The 21,409-nt window shown below is 37.3% G+C and overlaps 1 protein-coding gene across 1 annotated transcript in view; it reads left to right on the forward strand.

Moving 5' to 3' along the window:
- SLIT2 (slit guidance ligand 2) overlaps positions 1 to 21,409 on the forward strand; it is a 265,416-nt gene that overhangs the window by 60,093 nt on the left and 183,914 nt on the right.

Consider the following 21,409-nt stretch of genomic DNA (forward strand, 5'->3'; position numbering starts at 1 on the left):
TGATAAGCACTGGAATAGGTTGCCCAGGCAAACACTACTCTCCATCCTTGGGGATATTCAATATCTGAGCGGACCCGGTCCTAAGTAATGTGCTGTAGTTGACCCTGTTTTAAGGATACATTGACTAGATGATCTCCAGAGGTCCCTTCTAAATTCAGCCTCTGTTCTGTGATCATAAACAAAACACTTAACTTCATAATAAACTAAAGCAGGTAGAGTTCTCTTTCAGCTCTAAGAAAATGTGCTGATTTCAGGCTGTTATGTGCAGATGGGCTTGGGGCAATCATTGAACTGTGGAATAAACATTATTACAGTAACTGTCTTTTTCTAAAATGTGTTCATTTTGTCTGTTGTAGTAGCAAGTACTTTCTTTTTGATTATTATAATCAAAAATAACTTTTACAAAAGCCAGCAATTATATTAGATTAAGGTACTAAAAGATCTGGATTTACTAAAATGGTATAGTATTAATGTAGCTGAGGTATCTCAGAGGAAATGTGCAATACTCAGCCAAGAACACAATTAGCAATAATTGTGTGCTAACACATCCAATTGTTGGCTTCTGACTTCAGTGAGTAGGCATTGGAAGAAGAGAGAACTATTTTGCAAAAAGAAGAAACAGTGGCCCATCACTTTGGAGCAGCATCGCCAGAATCCAACTTGGAAATGAAAAACTGTCTGATAAATATATGCATTACATTTAAACAGCTTTTAAAACTAGTTCCACAACATGCTGAAAACATGTCAAGATAGAATTCACTTTTCAGATACTTGGGCAGAATAATTTTACAGCTACTGTCTTATGTTGTAGAAGCTGAAAAGGTATTAAAAAGCTTCTGTTTGTGTTTAATAAAGTTCTGCTGCAGTAGATGGTTGTGTCAGGTGGTTATACCCACAGTAAATGAATTGTTAAAAAGTAGATATAATGGAAACCAATTAGGATTTAATGAAATATTCCAGACACATACCCCTCTCCAAAGCCAGTTCTGTTTAGAACTATATGTGTTTTCACACTTGGGTGAAACTTGAGCATTCTGATGATTATGGAAAAGGAAAAATCCTAACAGTGTTCAATCTCAGTAAATAATTTTGTTTCTATTTATTCTTTGAAAGTTGTTAGTTCTAAGAAGACAAAACCATCCAAATAAGCCTCTGTGCATTAGCTGTATGAATTTTATGTTGTTATCTAAATAGGATAATTAATGTTGTCATGCAGGTCTGACTTGTTTGAATCTCATCATTTAACTTCAGAAAACAAGAGAATAGGTTAAGGATTTTGCTAGTGTTCATTTTTTAGGCTTTTGTTTCTGAAAGGAGGTGCAATTTGAATGCCAGGTAAGGTAAAGGTGCCAAGCTATTTTACAATGCAACCTCAAAGTATATAGGTTATGGAAACATTGACAGTAGTTGGAAATAGTGAAGAACTTCAGACCTGATGGTACTGGTCCAGAACAACTTAAATATGAGAAAGATTCAACCTTTAAATGTTTGGATCTGTGTGAATATGTACGATAGTATTTCTGATTTTCCTGTTCCCATAAACATGAGCACTGTAAATGTTTTGTCCCTTGATGCTCCATCCTGTGTCTGAAGTCTATGAATTCTGAGTAAAGATTGGAGTGCCTCTCCAAATGGATTTCAGTTTCCTGAAGTCTTACAAGCTGTTTCTACCTTTGGTGAAGGATGGATAAGATAGGGATATTTCTGAAAATTACAGCCAAGAGGTGATGAGTTGTGAGTTGCTTCTGATTTTTCATATATGTTCGCTAGAAACTGTGTATGTAAGGGAGACTGCAAATGAATATGGTACTTTTCTGCTTTTTTTGAATCTCCATTCTATATTGTAATTCCTAAGAGCAGTTATCCAAAGCTAATAATAGAAATAGCTAAAATGTGATGAGTTTAATTGCGTGGATTCAGCCTTGCATGATTTGCTACTTACTGCCTAGACAGATTACTGTGTTTAGTTACCATCCCACACAAACAAAGAATTACCCACTGAGAAAATATGATTACCTGAATGTGATGATCTGGGGTTACATCATGTCAAAAATTACTGGAGGCTTTAAAAGAAATGGCTAATTACTGGCTGGTTTAGAAGGAGAGGCCAGAGAGGGAATCTAGCTGTAGGAGATCCTAAATTTAGAATTGAATCCAAGTATAGAAGGGGTAAAATAACAAACAAATTCCTGGATTTTTTGAAATTTGTCTCAAAGCATTAAGAGTGATATTTTGTAGGAGTCAGAGAATCACAAAATTTGTATACTGCTTTATGTTGCTCTGTTTATTCTGCTGCCTAAAATTCTTCAGGAGATAGTATTTGCAGAAAAATTACCTCATTAAGTTGAAATTATTAGTAGTGATTACAAATGGAAAAATACTACTAGGAAATGCATTCAATGAAAAACACAGTGTTTAAGAGGGAAATGTCAAATATATTTAAAATAAGAGATAATGCTTTATGCAGCAACAGTTTCCAAGATATTTGCTGATTGCTCAGCCAGGATGTTATTCAGAAGTACAATGTTTCTTCTTAAATTGCATTTGAAGGCTGTGGAGTACTGTATGTGTGCATTTCAGAATAGGGTAGGCACTTACTCTGGGCAAGTTGATACTGGGGAGTTGTCAGTCAGAATGCTGTAACTAGTTTCAATGCACCTCGAGCGGAAAGATGTTGACAAATCAAAGGAAGTGTCTAATGGAGAACAGAAGAAGATGGAAGTTTAGTAAAGGCAGTGAATGAGATTAATTTGAAAGAAACAGTTCTGTTCAGTTTAGAAAAGAGCAGATTCAGTGGTAATATAATAGCTTTCAACATGAGTGCTTGAGGGAAGACTGATCAGGAAAGGAAGCTGAGCTAAGCTGCTTGTGAGAAGTACCTACTCCAGACTACTGAAGGTGGACTCCTCTCAGCAGAGCTGAACTTAGAAGAGAAGTTAGGAAAACCGAAATTCTGTAGAATGGATAGGATATACTGGGATGCACTTGAGTTCCTTCCAAATCCTTTATTTGCATATTTTTTTATTGTATTATAACGTAGGGGTCATACAGTAAGATGCGGTTGCCGTAAGGATTTCATATTATGAATTTTAATTATATAAATACATATATGATATGCCAGCTCAGGAAAGAATGAATTTTAAAGATATTACACAGGAAGAATATGAAAGTTTTTAAAGGAAATTGGAAAGAGATCTTCTTAGCTACCACTGAAGAAGAATTACGATATTAGAAACATTTGCAAAGCTCTCTGCTGCAGAACATATGGATTCAACATGCCTACTGTTTGTCCAGCTGGGAGTTTGGCAGGCTTATTATGAACTGTTCCTAGCTGCATGATCTAGAAGTCCACAGACTGGTTGGACTGATCCACAGTGTCCTTCCTTTTTTCTGAAATGAAACACTAGAAAAAAACAGCAAAGGAATAGAATCAAAGAATCATTTAGGTTGGAAGAGACCTATAAGATCATGAGTCTAACTGTGAACCTAGTACTGAGGCCAAGAAGGCATTAAGTGCCTCAAGCTTTTCCTCATCCTTTCTAATGATGTTCCTCCCCCGCCTCCCTATCCAATAAGGGGTGGAAATTTTGCTTAGCCCTTCTTTTTTTCTTGTGTATTTATAGAACGATTTTTTAATTGTCATTTGCAGCAGTAGCCAGATTAAGTTTTGGTTGGGACTTACCCTTTTAATTTTCTCCCTGCGCAACCTCACAACATCTTTGTTGTCCTCATTAGTGGCCTGTCCCTTCTTCTGAAGGTCATAAACTCTCTTTTTTCCCTGAGTTTCAGCCAGGCCATTCTCCCTGCTAGATTTTCTTTCAGAGTATGAGGACAGCCTACTTGTTTAAGATTTCCTTCTTGAAGAACGAAGAATGCTGTCACCTTGAAGAACAGATGGAGTTTAAAACATTGTGTATCCATGTGATGATGTTGAATCTATTGGAGGGAATAGGAGTCATCAAGACAAATAATGGGCTGGACCTTTCATGCTTAGATTTTGGAATTTTTCATCCTTTTCCCTCTCAAACAACTTTTGTATCCTTCCGTTTTTTAATCTTTCTTGTCCTCTTGTTGCTTCAGTCTGTGTGGCTGCCATGAGATCCTATCTACTCTCATTCTGCTTTTTTTCCAGTTTTCCTTTGGAGTACAGGTGCTGGAAATTTAGATAAATCCTGTGTATTCTGTGGCACTATTTTGTTCATTAACTGAGTATAGATTTTTTTCTTCACATACCATAGAGATCAATATTCCAGTGGAAAGGATAGAGAATTGTAACAGTTCAAAATAGGTGCCCATCACAGTATGCCATTGATAGGAGTTTTACTTGGTTGAGGGTATTGATGTGCCACTGGTATACCATAGTATATCTAACATCTTCATACAAAGTTAAAAGATAAAATTGCATTAGTTAAATATAAATATATATATATACACACACATATATAAATAACCAACATAGCTTATTCAGTACTGTATGTTCTGTATCAGAAACTGGCAAGTTGCTGCTTTGTTTCACTTGCCATTCTTTATCTTGGGGTAGGTACCTGTGCCACAGAATGGATATGTGGGAGATTGTTGATTGTGGTGAGGCACTGTAGTGGGAACTGTTGTTTCAAGTTGTCCTTAGTTGAAGAAAGTGTCAATACACTGAAAAGTCTTGTCTCTCTCTTTTTTTTTTAGTTTTTTTTTTTTTTTATTATACACTATACAGTTTGTGAAAGCTTAAAAAACAAAAAGTGCTTTTGTCTGTATTCGTGTGTTAGTGATGTTAATACATTGAAACATGATAAATGTAATTAAATTGAAAATAAGTTTTCTATACCTGTCAACCAGAAACCCACTAAGAAGTCTGATCAACATTTTAATTTATGGTTTCTGAATGAATGAAAAGTATCAGCAGAATCACAGAATCCTAGAATATGCTGAATTGGAAGGGACCCACAAGGATCATCAAGTCCAACTCCTGGCCCTGCACAGGACCATCCCCAAGAGCCACACCCTGTGCCTGAGAGATTATCATCCAAGCATTTTTTGAACTCTGTCAGGCTTGGTGCTGTGACCGCTGCCCAGGGGAGCCTGTTCCAGTGCCCAACCACCCTCTGGGTGAAAAACCTTTTTCTAATATCCAACCTAAAACTCCCCTGACACAACTTCAGGACATTCCCTCAGGTCCTGTCCCTGGTCACCACACAGAAGAGATCAGTGCCTGCCCCACCCCTTCTTCTCATGAGGAGCCTGCAATGAGGTCTCCCCTCAGTCTCCTCTTTTCCAGGCTGAATATAACAGAGGAATATGGCATCTCGAGTGATTTAGATTTTAAAACATTGAATTAATTACTACTCTTTCTTTTGGATAAGTATGATTGTTTCCAATAATGTTCTGTATCTACTCAACACTTCTTGTTTATCAGAAGTTGAGTAAGTTCTGGATAAGCCCCACGTTGCCCAGTATTCATTTTTCATCCAACAGGAACAGTTCTTGATCCCTTCTCAAATGTCTGTCCAAACCAAACCAGCTAATTTTAGACAAAGAACCGGTGCAACTGATGAAGCAGGGACCTAATATAGCAGAAATCCTGCTAATAGACCATATCAGCAGTTGTTATTAAGCAGTTGAACACATAGAAGAGAGTTAAGAAATACAGTGCTAAGAAATACAGTACTAAGATAAATTCAATGTCAGATGATGTATGGTATGATTTTTCTTAAAGAAGTAAATACTAGTAAACTACTAGAATAGCAATGTTTATACAGTTTTTCCTAGCATTTCTTATTAATTAATCATTTTCATGTCAGAAGTGTCAAGTAGATTTTTCTGGGCATGCAAATAGAGAAAAGCCTTTTCAGATGGGTGGCACATGTACCTGATACACAGTGAAGAGACAGGTGTAAACATCAAAGGCTTACCAAAGCTGACTTCCATGTTAATGTTTTTAAACAAAAATTTAACTCTGTCTACCAAAGATGTTTCAGAAAAATAGAAAAGAGAATTAATCTCTTAAATTTGCATGATTTTTTTAATCTGTCAGGGATAAGTGTTCATTTAAAGGGGTAATTGTGTATGAGTACTTAAAAAAGAACCATTATTTATTTAGGGCATTTTTATAGAATCATAGAATCAACCAGGTTGGAAAAGACCTCCGAGATCATTAAGTCCAACCCTTGATCCAATACTGCTATGGTTACTAGACCAAGGCACTAAGCACCACATAGAATCTCACCTTAAAAACCTCCAGGGATGGTGAATCCACCACCTCCCTGGGCAGCCCATGCCAATGCCTGATTACTCTCTGTAAAAAATTTCTTCCTAATATCCAATCTAAACCTCCCCTGGCAGAGCTTAAGACTGTGTCCTCTTGTGCTGCTGCTGATTGCCTGGGAGAAGAGACTGGGGAGCAGACCCCCACCTGGCTACAACCTCCTTTCAGGTAGTTGTAGAGAGTGATGAGGTGTCCCCTGAGCCTCCTCTTCTCCAGATTAAACAACCCCAGCTCCCTCAACCTCTCCTCATAGGACTTGTGTTTGAGTCCCTTCACCAGCCTGGTTGCTCTTCTCTGCACCTACTCCAGCATCTCAATATCCTTCCTGAACTGAGGGGCCCAGAACTGGACACAGCACTCCAGGTGTGGCCTCACCAGTGCTGAGTACAGGGGAAGGATCACTTCCCTGCTCCTGCTGGCCACACTGTTCCTGATCCAGGCCAGGATGCCATTGGCCTTCTTGGCCACCTGGGCACACTGCTGGCTCATGTTCAACCTCCTGTCAATCCAAACCCACAAGTCCCTTTCTGCCTGGCTGCTCTCCAGCCACTCTGTGCCCAGCCTGTAGCGCTGCAGGGGTTGTTGTGGCCAAAGTGCAGGACTCAGCACTTGGCCTTGTTGAACCTCATCCTGCTAGAATCAGACCATCTCTCCAGCTTGTCCAAGTCCCTCTGCAGAGCCCTCCTGCCTTCCAGCAGATCAACACTCCCCAACAACTTGGTGTCATCTGTAAATTTGCTAATGGTACACTTGATCCCCTCGTTCCGATTATCAATAAAGATATTAAACAGGACTGGGCCCAGCACTGATCCCTGGGGGACACCACTGGTGACCGGCCGCCAGCTGGATGCAGCCCCATTCACCAGCACTCTCTGGGCCTGACCCTCCAGCCAGTTCCTAACCCAGCACAGAGTGCCTCTGTCCAAGCCATGGGCTGCCAGCTTTTCCAGGAGTTTGCTATGGGAAACAGTGTCAATGGTGTCAAAGGTGTTGCTGAAGTCCAGATATACCACATCCACAGCCCTCCCCTCACCCACCAGGTGGATTTTGCTCATCTATAAATCTTAAAAAAGCACTGAGGTTACATTCTGACTGTTTATTGGAAAGTGTAGACCTGTAAGATGATAACCTGTTTAGTGTGCCTTATGCTTCTGCTGTCCTTCTCTGGTCTACATTTGTCAGTAAACATGAATATGAGGGAAAAGAAGTACAAAATACAAAATGTTCATAATGCATTTTCAAAACAGTGCTGTGGTGTTCTTTTGATAATACAGGTTAGCTATGAATTTATTACACATTGATATGAAATGCAGAACAGTTTCAGCAATGAATTGCTAGACTGTGTGTAATCTTCACCTTTACACTCTACTGTCTCAAGAAGCAGGAGTGAAACTGTAGAGCTGGTGACTTTTCACACTAACCAGCAGACTTCCCAAAGAAAGAAATTCAACTGTGACACCACCATAACTGTAATAGCTGGATGATTTGGACACCACTCAAAAATGTTTCTTAATGGCATACCAGAAGAGACTATGTGTTGGTGACTTGTATTTGCATGAGTGCTGCTTTGTCAGATGTAATTTATCTGGACATACTGGGAATAAATCTCCTCTTGCATTGCAAGAATGCAAACCATTTTTTTTCCCCTCTTTTAAGCACAAGTCATTTCTACATTTATTTGCATTATGCTCTAGACGCCAGTGGTTTTTTAGAAAAATCCACTTTTCTGAGCACTTGGCAACCAGACAGCAAGACAGTCCACAGTATCAGGAGCATGCATAGATAATATGGGAAGAGGAGCCCAGGGAGACATGTTGATTTGTTCATTGTCATGTCGCTCATTCATGCTGATCAGAAGTACTCATGTTCTCCACAGCTTCCTACCATTATAGTCAACTGTGGTGTCAAATTTTCAGGCAGAAAACAATTTATTTGAACTTAAGTAGTGCAGCTCTGCTGACATGATGAAACTTCAGAGTCTGATAAAAAAAAAAAAAGTGCAAATTGAAAAAGTAAAGCTGTGTAGTTCAAATGTGCACATTTCTGAAAGTTTAGGACCTATATTCTCTTCAAGGAGAAAGTGATTTTGGGGTGGTAATTCATAATTACCAAGACACTACACATGGTAGTGGTCTACTAGTTGAAAAGTTATTTCTTCTCAGTTCTTGTTTCTTACTCTATATAGAGACTGAGATACATTCTAAAATTTTTGTTTGTTTTTATTATAATAATAATTTTAGTCTTTCTTTGAAAATGTAGTCTGGAATACTGCTGTGTTCTGAGACTTTAATCTCTCTCTTTCTACATGCTTCACTTTCTGACATGTTTTGTAAACCAGTAGTGATAGTGTCATCATTTGGAGGTGGTCTTTATTGCACCTTGAAGAAAAGTCAGTGACTTGCTGCAGATTGGTCAAGTTGGTCTGACATTTGTCAAAAATATATTTAGGCCCATGTCTTGAGCAAATGCAATAAAAATCTGGATGTAGCAAGTATGTAGGCAAAGTAAAAATAGATAAATAAACCAACCAACCAACCCAAACTACCCAGCTCAGTGAGATTTTCTAGGTGTTTGGCATGTTTGAGATCATTGCACTCTAATCACATAATTTTACATTTGCCTGATTTTAGTCTCCCACAACTGATAAAATCTCAATGACTGAGTTTGTGGAATGTGGATATTGTTAACACTCAGTATCCCTAATGAATTTACTTTTCTTCCCTTTTCTTTACTTTTCTTTATGATCACAGTATTTTGTTTTGTTTTGGTGGGGGTTTTTTATACCATCTGTACAGGTAGGGGACATGGCTCTGAATTCTCAACTCCATTATTATTTTTAATCATTTTATTCTCTTTCACTCATCTCTTTTTTTCGTTGCTTTTTCTTTTATGATACATGTTAGCAATCTACTTTTTTTCTCTCTCTGTGTTACGATGTCTTTTGTTGTATGCAGGAAGGAAACTATGATTCTCTGTCTTATTCCTGATTATCTTCTTGGATCTAGCTTTTAGCAAATTATTCAGGAAATAATTTAACTTAACCTGATCTCCCATTGCACTTACATTCCAGACAAAAAATTTGCAGGACCCTTTGAGGAACTCTAGGGCAGACCTGGTTATACCAGTGCTCTCATTGGTGCAAAATGGGAAAAGCTAATATAAAACATTACTGATAATTAGAATTACTAAAATTTGATGTGTCATTGAAATAGTCATATTTTCCTGTCTGTCAATTAAGCATTTTAGCCTTCATTAACCAACTAAAGCTGATGTTCATATTGACCATTAGAGCAAGCTGAGGAACTTTCGATTTGTTTAGGTGAAATATGTTGTCAGTGCTACAGGTGGACTTTATTATTGCCCTAGGTTTGTTTTTATAGGTTTTGGTTGTGATAGGTATGTCAAAATTCCCTCAATTTAAAGCCAGTGAAGCAACCAACAAGGGCATAAAAAAAGCTAGCCTGTGTAAAACAGTGCTTTGGTTCTTAGAGTAGGAAGCTTTTCATCTGGTACAAACAGTAATCTATTAATTCCAACAGTGAAGACATTTCTTGAGTGTGTTTCTTTCTTTTTTGAAAGACAATTAATGAAACATTCAATGTATTAATCAACCAAAGCCTGATGGTTACAGCTGAGGTATGGTATCTAATTTTGGAATTTTTACTAAAGCATTTGTGTATGTAGGTAATGTTTTTTCTAGCATATTTTTCTTCTTGAGAAAATATACCCCTTTGATATGGGTTTTATAGTTGATTTGTTTGCTGTAAAGTTGCATGGAAAAATGGGTTTGATCAGTCTTTAATACAAGAAGAAAAGAAAATAAAAACTTGAATTTTTTTTACTATTTTTTTTTCTCCAGTAAAGGAGTGCCAAAGAAGCAGGCCATGATTGAAAGGCACTGTGTGGCATAACTTATCCCCTTTAAAATGATCAGATTAAAGAAAATTTATAAATGCCTTTTGAGTGGGTTTATATTCATCTCTGGAAGTGGCAATTCTGTGCTTAACACGTAAGTTTGCCATTCTTAATGGATCTAAACGCATGCATTTTTTGAAGGATTAAGAATGGCTAGGAGGTGGAAGTAATAGTGGATCTCAGAATCTGAATGATATTTTTAAGGTAGCCTCTTAAAGTTGAAGTTTGGAGACAGACAAAAATCTTACCACTGCGGTTTAACTTAAGTGCTAACAGTGGCAATACTGCTTTCTGATTACATTTATTTAGGGAGCAACAAATCAAACTATAAATATTTTGTCTTGCCAGTTGGCAGCAGTTGGTCAGAATGACTCTGTCAGTGCTGTTTTTCTGCACAACTTAGGGGATTTGGAGACTGCCAGTAGCAGGTGCTAAGTTTATAAATTTCCCTGTGGCCTTCTTACTCTTAGCCAAACTGTGTCAATTTTGTACCCAGCTATTTTGACATGTTTTCTTTTAACAGCCTTGATTTGCACTCTTATTTTATAAAACCACCTGACTTGAAAGGAGGATGAGGTTCTCCTGGTGAGGATAATACTTCTCTTGAATCAGTCTGAACTGCATTAGTTTTTTTCTCTTTGATCAAATGTTTGTTATTGATTCATAGAATAGAACATCTTCTAACAACAAAACAGTCTAGTGTTTTTCAATAAATCAATGTATTTGCTTTTTTTAGCAAAATAAATGTCTTCTGGTAAATTCACTTAAAGTGTTCATATGACAGATCACAGAGGTGGTGCAAACGTATCCTTGATGTTGGCCATGATGCAAGGAATTAAATGGGGCTTTTGATCTGTCTGAATGCTGGTGGGTCCTCTCACGTTCCCTGTCATCACAGCTTATTGCTTGGAAGACATCATATGGAAAATGGGCAGAATGCTTAGCTCATTCAGCTGAGCCAACAGTCTCTTTTTTATGTATTGATCACACACTCAAGCTTTCAAACATTCATCAGCTTACAGCGTGGCTACCTAGTAACACAATTTAGAGCATAGCAGAGCTATTTCCACAGGATGAGCTTTTTAGGAATTTGCAAGGGAGAAATTCTTACTGGAGTTTTTGTTCCAACACATATAAAGCAGATCTGTGCCTTTAAAATGCAATTAAATCTGTAATAAATAAACAGTATAAATTAATCTTAAACAATTGCATGTAGCAATTTGGCAGTGTACCTGGGATGAAAGTAGCTCATTTTAGCATTTACTTCTATCCCACTAATTCTGAATGTTTTTGATTGATTGCTTTGAAAAGTTGCTTTTTCAAAAACACTGGTTTAAACATTTTATGGTTACTTTCTGAAAGGTTACTATCCAATTTATCCTCTTTATTTCCCATGAAAACTATTGACTTTTATAACTTAATAATGCTGTGTTTTGATTTCTTTGATGTAGATGAAATTCAATGCTCTATTTCATAGAACATTTGAAAGACTGCTTTCAGTGAAGTTTTTTTGCTGTCAGCTATTTAAGCTCACATAGCAGGTTCTAGCATTACTGGTCTCAGAACTGTTGTATTTTCATACTAACTACTAGAGATAAGTAGATATATACCATCAGTCTAGTGTGCCAGGTATAAATAATATAAATATTATAGATATAAATAAAGATTAAGGACACATCCATCTCAACCCTTCTTACCATCTTCCTTCCAATAACATTGTATTGAAATAAATTTTAATACCATACTTATGGTTTATACACCTAAAGCAACACATTCAAAATCTGACTAATAAATGGCCTGCTATGGAAGGGAGCAGTGATCTAGGTATACCCCTCCCTGCCATGGGCAGGGTCATATTCCATTAGATCAGGTTGTCCAAAACCTTGTCCAGCCTGGCCTTGAGCAATTCCAGGCATGGGCTATCCACAACTTCTCTGCGCAACCTGTTCTAGCGCCTCACCACTCTCACAGTCTTCCTATTATGTAATCTAAATCGCTCCTCTCTCTCCTTTTCCTAACACTATATTCCCATGTAAAATGTCAGTCTTCTTCTTTTTTGAAAACTCCCTTTGTGTACTGAATGGCTGCAGTGAGGTCTTTCCAGACCCTGCTCTTTTCCAGGCCGAACAACCCCAACTCTCATCTTGTTTGTGTGGGAGAGATGCTGCATCCTCTGATTATTTTCATGGCCCTCCTCTGGACTTGCTCCAATAGGTGCATGTCTTTCCAGTGCTGAGGACCCCCAACCTGGATGCAGTACTCCAAGTGAGGTCTCACAAGAGTGAAGGGAGGGAGAATCCCCTCCCTCCACCTGCTGGCCATGCTGCTTTCGATGGAGCCCAAGATGCAGTTGGCTGCCTGGGCTGCAAGCACACACACAAACTGACTCACATCCAGCATTCCATCCCCCAGAACTCCTAAGTCCTTCTCCGAAGGGCTGCTACCAATTACTTTTTCTCCCAATCTGTACTCGTCTCTGGGATTGCCCTGACCCAGGTGCAGCACCTTACACTTGGACTTACTGAACTTCATGACTTCTCGTGAACCCACTTTTCAAGTTTGCCCAGATCCCAATGGGTGGCATCTCCCTTTCTTCAATTGTGTCAGCTGCACTGCTCAGCTTCATGTCATCTGCAAAGGGTACACTTTGACCTGTCCGCGATGATGTGATGTCTGTCAGTGATGAAGACATTAAATAAAACCCGTTCTGTGACAGAATCCTGAGGGATACCAGTCATCACTGGTCTTTTTATGGTTCATGATCTTGCATCTTTTTTCCTGCTTTCAAATCTTTAACTCACCCCTGCCCCCAACAATATATTACCAATTATGATTCATTATTTACCTTCAGATTTTACATTGTGAACTGTTGTCCAGTTGATTATTACCTTCCCTTCCTTTGCTTTCTTTGTATTTTAATATAATTCTTTGTGTGAGTTTAGAAAATAAGGAGTTGTTTTAGTATTTGTCATTTTTTATTTAGGCAGGAATTAACTTCAGTAGAATAGCAAGTGGATAAAATGAGCTGTTTTCATCCAGCTGAAAGTCTAATCTAGCAGAACACTACTGATTGTATTAACTTGACAAGGTTACTAATTATATTTAGAGAAGGCATATTGTTTCTTTCTGCCACTCTACCATAAAATAAAAGTTTTATTGATTGTTGTTACAAAAATGGGACCTCTTTGTATTACAATAGTCTAAAAATTAAGTTCCTAGTAGAATCTGATACTCTCTGGGCAACCATTATGGTTTATAGCAACTGATGTCACATAGATTTCTGAAATTATGCCCGTGTGTTGAACACCTATAGTTTTCAGGCTTTTTTCCATTTTAATCAAAACCAACTGTGTCATTATTCTGTTCCTTCTCCCTTTTCCAACCAATATTTGGTTTCTTTTGCATGATTTATGAGTACCTGTTGTAGTCTTTTGTGTTGATAATGTTTACCCATCTGGGCTGTCTTAATTTTAGTCCAGCATAATGTGTCTTTTGGCTGGTTCACTCTGTGCTGTCGGTCTCTGCTTCCTGAAATCAAAACGTGTGAGGAATTTAGCACCTGTGAAGTGATTCCAGAAAGGAGGTAACATCAGTGAATCCATGACTTGTTCTTGTTGTTGTAATAAAGTAATGTTCAAGATCAAGAAAAAGCCCTGACACAATGATTTAACAGTCAGTAGGAGTAATTTAAAAGAATCAGAATTCATTTCTTCTTTAACATAACTAAAAAAGCAAAGCTCCTTTCTTCTCATGAAGTTAAACCCATTTTCTCCGTACATTTTTGCATTTTCCTTTCTGAAGAGTGTTTTTCTGTTCTGTGAAAGTTCTATTTTACTAGAAAATGAAAGAAATTTATATAAAGACGGAATGCATACTACATTACAAAAGAAGCTTTTCACAGACTTGAATTCAGTGAGACAAATTGCATTTAGAAGCAAAGAGCTTTTATATATATATTTCCCCTAATTCATAAACTTATCCTGGGCTCAAAAACGATAGATAAATCACCCCTTCTTCTGTTTGTGTCACATTTTGCGTCAGAAGTAATTCCTGATGATCTGGTGGTGGATAAATATCATTTGGAATCGCTTGTTGAGTGGCAGTTTTGCCTGTCTGTATAGGGTTTCCATGGCCAGGTTTGGGTAGCAAGGGACAGGGGGAGGGCTGCAGGGGTAGCTTCTGTCCCACCATAAGCTTTCCCCATGACTGATAGAGCCAGTGCCAGGTGGCTTCAAGACTGACCTACCACTAGCCAAGGCCAAGCCCATCAATGACCCAATGAGAAGCTTTTGCTGGAGCAGACTCCTGGCAGGACCTGTGACCATGTGGAGAGAGAAACCCACGCTGGAGCAGGTTTACTGGCAGGGCTTGAGACCCCACAGGGGACCCACTCTCTTCCTAAAGGACTGTGTCCCATGGAAGGGACCCACATCGGAGCAGTTCATGAAGAACTGCAGACCATGCAAAAAACTCGTGTTGCAGAAGTTGTCCGTGGGAGGGAGCCCATGCTGAATCAGGGGAAGTCCTCTCTCTGAGGAGAAAAGTAGAAGCAGAGACAACATGTGATAAAGTGACCACAGCCCCCATTCTCTGTCCCCCTGTGCTGCTGATGGAGAGGAGGAACTAGAATTTGGGAGTGAAGTTCAGCCTGGGAAGAAGGGAGTGGTGGAAGGAAGGTGTTTAAAGGTTTGATTAGATTTCTCCTATCTAGTCTCATTCATTTGGTAATAAATTAAGCTAATTTCCCCCAAGTCAAGTCTCTTGTGTCCATGACAGTAACTGGGGAGTTGAACTTCCCCTACCCTTGCCTCAATCCATGAGCCTATTGTATTTTCTCTCCCCTGTCCAGTTGAGAGGGGAAGTGATAGAGTAGCTTTGGTGGGCACTTGGCATCCAACCAGTGTCAATCCACCACAGTGTCTTACCTGGACCATATGGTTTTTGAAATCTTTGATAAATGAAAATGTACATATAAGTAAGGTGAATCAGATTACACTAAAAAACTGTAGTACTAAAGAAAGTACTAAAGATAAGCACTTCCTTTACTGCTCACGCACCGTTCGGTTTAAATAGGTAGAGATGACGATTCCGGCTAACACTTAGTGAAGAGCAGACGACTCTTTCTGGGAGAAACTTGGCAGGGAATGTGCTTTTCCCTTCTGAGTGCCCTCAAGTGCCATCCCTCCAGTGTCTCAACAAGGAGCCTTGAATATTTTTGCTTGGTGTTCTTGGCGCCTTTTTTTTTTTTTTTTTTAATAACCAACCTCCTTTTATAAGCTAAGCATTTTAATGTTTCTTCTTAAAAAACACCCTGTATAAGTTTTACACATTCTATACATTTATAGAACCTGTTGTGACAGGACTCTCAGTATCTTTTCATTTTGTCAGAGAAACGATCTGTGCTAGTAACTCCCTTTTTCAATTGCAGTGTGGAAAAGATATAAGAATTTTTGAATCTTAAATTGCTTTCTTTCATAAGTTGGTTGCAGTATTTAATATTTGGTGTGTTGGTGTATTTGCCCACTATGTTTTATTTCTGTGTTATATAGACCCATGAGTATGCTTATCCATCTTTGCCTCAGTTGTTACCTTCTTATTTATGTAAGGTTGGACACCTGGAGGGTAGCACTGCATATTACTGGAGCTAACCTGATTGAGTGTTTTCTTGTACACCTGAAGAAGCAGATAGGTTGTGTGAGGAATCCAGTGACTAAACAGACTTTTAAATTTACTTTAAGGCAGAACACAATGTCATCTATTGTGTGAAAAATAACCACAGTATTTGTTGCTTGTAGTGTGCTTTTCAGTGAGTGCAAACACAACCTTACCTTTTAATGTGAACCTTCTGCTGGGCACCTAATTTGGTATTCAAACATCACTTCTTGGACATGGTGTAGCATGGGATCTTTGTTTCCTAATTGCCTGTTTTTGGGCTCCATGCATGAATGAATGACTAAAAGTCTGTGAGATGAGGCTTCATTGTCACCTGAACTCTGTCACACAGAGGTAGTCCAAAGCCTTGCCTTGTTCTGGTAAAGCATCAGTGAAGCAGATGTTGACTTTGCTTAAACTGAGATCCCTGCAATCAGTGTTTATATTATATATGCAAAGTGCCCTACTAAAAAAATCACTTTTGATGCAATTTCTGTCTACATTGCTTTGATTATAGCACATCTTAACAGTGATATTGCTCTCAGTGGGCTTTGAAGAAAAGACGATTTGCTTTCTACATTGACATACCCAGTCAAGAAGTTTCTGAGCCTTCTTCAGCCTCTTTGAGAACCTGACAGTAATACTATTATTATGTTGGGCTTTTGTATTGCTTGTATCTTTTAATTTTTGTACAAAATATAAAGGATGTAACATCTGCTCATACCTGCTGAATGGTCTGCCTATTGCTGCTGGCACAACATAGGTGTCTGTGAATGATAACTCTGTGAGATTTTTATTTGCTTGTTCGCTATCAATTTCCTTCCAGCTTTTGGTGCTTGATTGAACCAGTAGTGTCACAGTGATTGGTACTTAGGGTCAGTTCACAGATCTAAAAAATATATTGCTGTAGCTCATTTTCCTCTTGCTCTGCTGGACCTGTCCAGTTCCTACTCAGAATGTAGGAGAAAGGTTTTTGGGTAGTTTCCCTCCCCCCACCCCCTCAATTATTGTGTTTACTTTTTCAGTGTATTAAGAGTTATTTAATACCTATTTCTTCTCTGATGACACATTTTACCATTCCTTTAGATAGTAACAGCTGTGCTAGGTAAAAGTTTAAAAGGGGTATGTGATTTTATTAGTATGTGGAATGAGTTGTAGCTATTGAGCCTTAAGGTTATGTGCTATACAAATATGCCAATTTAGAAAAAGAAAATTTGTTTTTCTTAAAATTAATTGTTCCCATGAATGATAAGTTTAGACCACTTCTGTGTTTTAGTGCTGTTAAAAGGCTTGCTGATAACATCTAATATCTTTATTTAATTCTGAGCATCAATTATCTTTTTACAATACTTAATATTAAAAAGTAAATTTGTTTGATAGCAAAGGTAAGCAACTCTTTATTGGTTCTCATTACTTGACTGACTTCTGACTGGCCTTGAGTACCTTCTGTCACATGCAGGTGCAAGAAGCACGGTAGCAGAATGATCACAAGACAAACTGTTTTATCTTTTATAAACAGTGTGCAGAAAATACACTATATGCATTTGTAGAGCTTCAGATTTTTGAATGATTTTGATGACCTAGCTTGTCTTACTCCTCAGGGTAAGTTGGCTGCCTGACATTTGGTAGGAGGATATAAGGCAGGGGAGTGTAGATTACAATTCTCTTCTGGGAAAAGAATAAGGAATATAAATAAAACTGACTTTTGCAAGATAGGATTTAAAACTCAAAGTAAACCTCTGTTCTATTTATTTTGAAGAATCTGAGGATAGAATTGTCGTCTTCCCATATTCAGTTCAAAGCAAAGCATTGAAAACATTAGCCTTGATTTTCTTGTGCTTTGAATTCAGCTGACATTTTTATGTTTCTTATAACAAAACATTTTTTGGCTTTAATGATTAATTCAGACTCAGTTCTGAAGGTAGTACTTCCTTATGAGTAAAGAAAGTAATAGAAAAATGAAAATGAAATAGAAAAGAAAGTAATAGAAAAAAAATGAAAATGTCATATTTTCTTTTATAATGAGAACTAAACATGTCATGTATCTGTAAAAAAAGGAATAGTTCCTTCTGCCCTACACAGTGTCTAAGGACTGTTCATCCTGAAGTATCAGAAATTAATTTTGAGTAGTGCTTACATCTTGCAAAGCAAAAACATATTCAGAATTGGTAAGACTTAGTTGTCAGTATTTCTGAAATAAGAGAGTTATTTTTCCTCTAACTTTCACTGTGGTACTTACAAATTTATGAATGCAAATACTGGAGATAGGTTACAATGAAGAGAATAAAAGCTTAGATGATTAAATGAATGTATCGCAAATAGATATACAGTTTGGTTGAAATTTTGCTTAATAGGTATGTTTTTGTGGGGGACTCCATTGCAATTGTAAGACATCCAGTGACACCTTAAGTAATCAACTCTAATACTTAGCTAGTCAGTTCTGAAGATAAAACAGTACTAATGCATCTAAATGAGCAAACATGAAAGTGAACTTACAGAAAATCAATGGTCAAAGATGCTGTTGACATGCACTATCCAAGCAATATAGAATTTACTTCTGATTTTTTTTTTTTTTTTTAAGTAACTTATTAGGCTGATCAGGCAAATTCTGGAAAAAAGATCTTCCACTTTTGATGATAGTCATGGGAAGCTCCCCACTTCTGTTATGTGTTTTCACACTCCCTAAACTTTTTAACTGTGAAGTACTCTGCAGAGAAGCAGCAGAAAGTAATGACAGGAATGCTACACATTTTGACACGTATAGCAGATGTGGAGCAAAAGTGCATACCTATTTCTTTCTTTATTTTTCTTAATTTTTAAAGTGGAAGACTAACAGTAAACACAAGTAAGCACTTCTAGGTGGTGCTCAGAAAGTAAATACAGCCACAGATGTAGTTATTTAAAGAATGGGATGCAGCTGCCTTCCTAGTCTTGTCCATGCCAGATTAGGAAGTGGCTTTCCTTGGAGAAGAGGATTAGGAATGTATCTTCTAAAAAGGAAAACAAGATCCAGACTTCTTTCTTACAGACAGCAAGAGCTTGCATTGGATGTACAACCCTCTCCTCACTACTCTGAAGTAAAAGCTATAAGCAAAGTTATAATGCCATATATTTTTATTCTGTGCCAGATTTCAGCTTTCTAATAAAAGCTGTGGTAAGCTGCCATTATATTACTATAATTTGATTAAGACAATATGAGTTGCCTAACATGAGTTGCTTAACATATATTTATGTCATTTTCAGTTTGTTGCAATGATTTTATGAGTCTCTCTGAGTTACAAAGGAATAAAGAATCTATAAATTTTTCCAAACATGGAATTTAACTTCAGTGTGCTTGACAAAGAATGTGGTATAATGGATCACTAGGCCAAACAAGATGTCTGTATATTGTAAAAATAATTACAAACTTGTAGAATGAGTTCTCATTGAGTTTTTCTTTTTATATTGTTTATTTGCTCTTTTGGGCCTGTGATAACAAAATGATCTTATACATCAAATAAGTTTTAGTCACTAAAGTTGTGAAATTATTCCCAATTTTGTTCATGATATCAAAAGTAGTTCTGTAGGTGTGTTTGAGGGGGAGGGGAGAAAATATTTAGCATTTTGCTTTCCATTGTCTTTTTTTTTTCCTCCCTTACAAATAATTTGTGGTCAGTGGGACCCAGCAAGGAGTCCCCTTTTCCTCCAGATGGTTGTGACATTTGAGTAAACCTTGGAGGATTAAAGGCACTCTAGTGAGCACTCACTGTAAACTCCTGATGCAACATGACAGTCCTAATCTGGGTTCTGGGCTGATTAGATGGTAAGAGCTCAAAGTGGGGGAAAAAAAAATCCAACTGTGCAATAACCATTTACACTGATGAAAGACACGAAAAAACCCCTTGTATCCTAAGTTTAGACTAAAGATTCAATACATATACAAACTTATGCAAGTTAAGTTTTCAAGTATCATAACTTATCAACTTGCTGTACAATAACTTCAGTTTGTGTAAAGCTTTTCTGTGTGTGACTGAATGAGCACAGCTTGATGCAAAAGTCTTTTCTGTATATTAAAGAGAGTTTGCAAACAATCCAAATGGTTAAATGAATGTAGAAAATACAGAAATTGATCTGAATGAGACTCTTAAATCTTATTAGGCATCACCACCATCTGTTGTAATAGGATAATAGGAAGATAGAGAAAAATATATTCTACTTTTATTTGGAATAATGGAGAAATTTCACTGTTCTACATTTGTTATGCAAGGAAAACTTGTTTGCATAATGGGAAACTTAATCGTAAATTATGCCCTTTATTACTGAATATAATTCTAAAGATGTAAAATGTATTTGATGAATTAATATTTGGATTTCTTTTGAAATAAAACAGCATCTAAAATTACTTGATTTTTTCCCCCATCCTGCATTTTTGGAAGTAGAATATTGAATTTTCAAAAAATGGTCTGGCAACAGATGTTAGTATTCAGCATTACACATCTTAATTTATTTGTTTTTGCTGAACGAATGTTCAGTTGTACAGCTCAACACCTCTCCTGGTACAAGAGGAATGTTTCAAGCATGGCTTGTAAATTGGCCTTACTTATTGATAGATTATATTTACTACACAGTAACTGAGTAGTCCAGTATTTTATTTTCAAATAAGAATCTGTGGTATTTTTAGTTTTACAATCTCTACCTTTCACAACTTTTTTTTTTTTTTTTTTCCTTAGGTATTTTAGTGCTCTGGTAAGATGTATCCCCAAAATACCTGCTGAAAACAGGAATTACACTTGATGATTTATTCTTGAAATTTTAATTCCGTTACCATTCTAGGAAATAAACTACTTTGTTTAATGCCAAGTATGTAACTCATGGTAGTACCAAACATATTGGAATTTTCAGTTATTTGTTTGGAATTACAAGATTCTGTGTTTCTGCAAAGCTCAAAGATCCCTTAATTGTAGCTGCCTATTTGCTGAAAAGAAAATCAGTTGCACAGAAGCTGTGAGAGTTCAAAGGAAGTACAGTCACATTAATTTATTTAATGAAATCGTCTAAATTATTTCTGTATATACTGAATTTCCTTTACAAACATTTTAATTAAAACATCAAGCTTCTTTTTAAAAAGAGAGAGACAAGCTTGAAGGCTTATGCAAATGGATCATAAATGCTAATGGCAGAAAATTGTAGGATTTCATATCTGGTCGCCCTACATAATGTAAATCATTTGGAGGCAGTGTTCAAAAGGAAATGCTTTTTTAGCAGTTTCATTAAAAACATGGCTGTAAGAAATAATACTAAAAAATATTTCACCATATTCTTAGTCTTTCTACCTATCTTGCAGTTTGCAGTCTCAAACCAACAAGTAGCTGTCTGGCATCCAAGTTGTGTCTCCTCAGAACCACCACCAATTCACTTGGATGTGTGGGCTGGGATTCTTAGATTTAAAGAAAATCCTCTGTAAGCATGAGATAAGAATGTGAAAACGACCAAGCTTGACCTACCTTAAAGTATCCCAGGAAGGATCTAAATTATAGCTTTAAGGGTTGAACTGGTTACATGTTGTGAATGACTGGCAATCTCACAACACCTTGTAATCTTGCT

Source organism: Myiozetetes cayanensis, unplaced genomic scaffold, assembly GCF_022539395.1.
Source record: "Myiozetetes cayanensis isolate MyiCay16 unplaced genomic scaffold, myiCay2020 scf7, whole genome shotgun sequence".
In the NCBI taxonomy this organism is placed as follows: domain Eukaryota; kingdom Metazoa; phylum Chordata; class Aves; order Passeriformes; family Tyrannidae; genus Myiozetetes; species Myiozetetes cayanensis.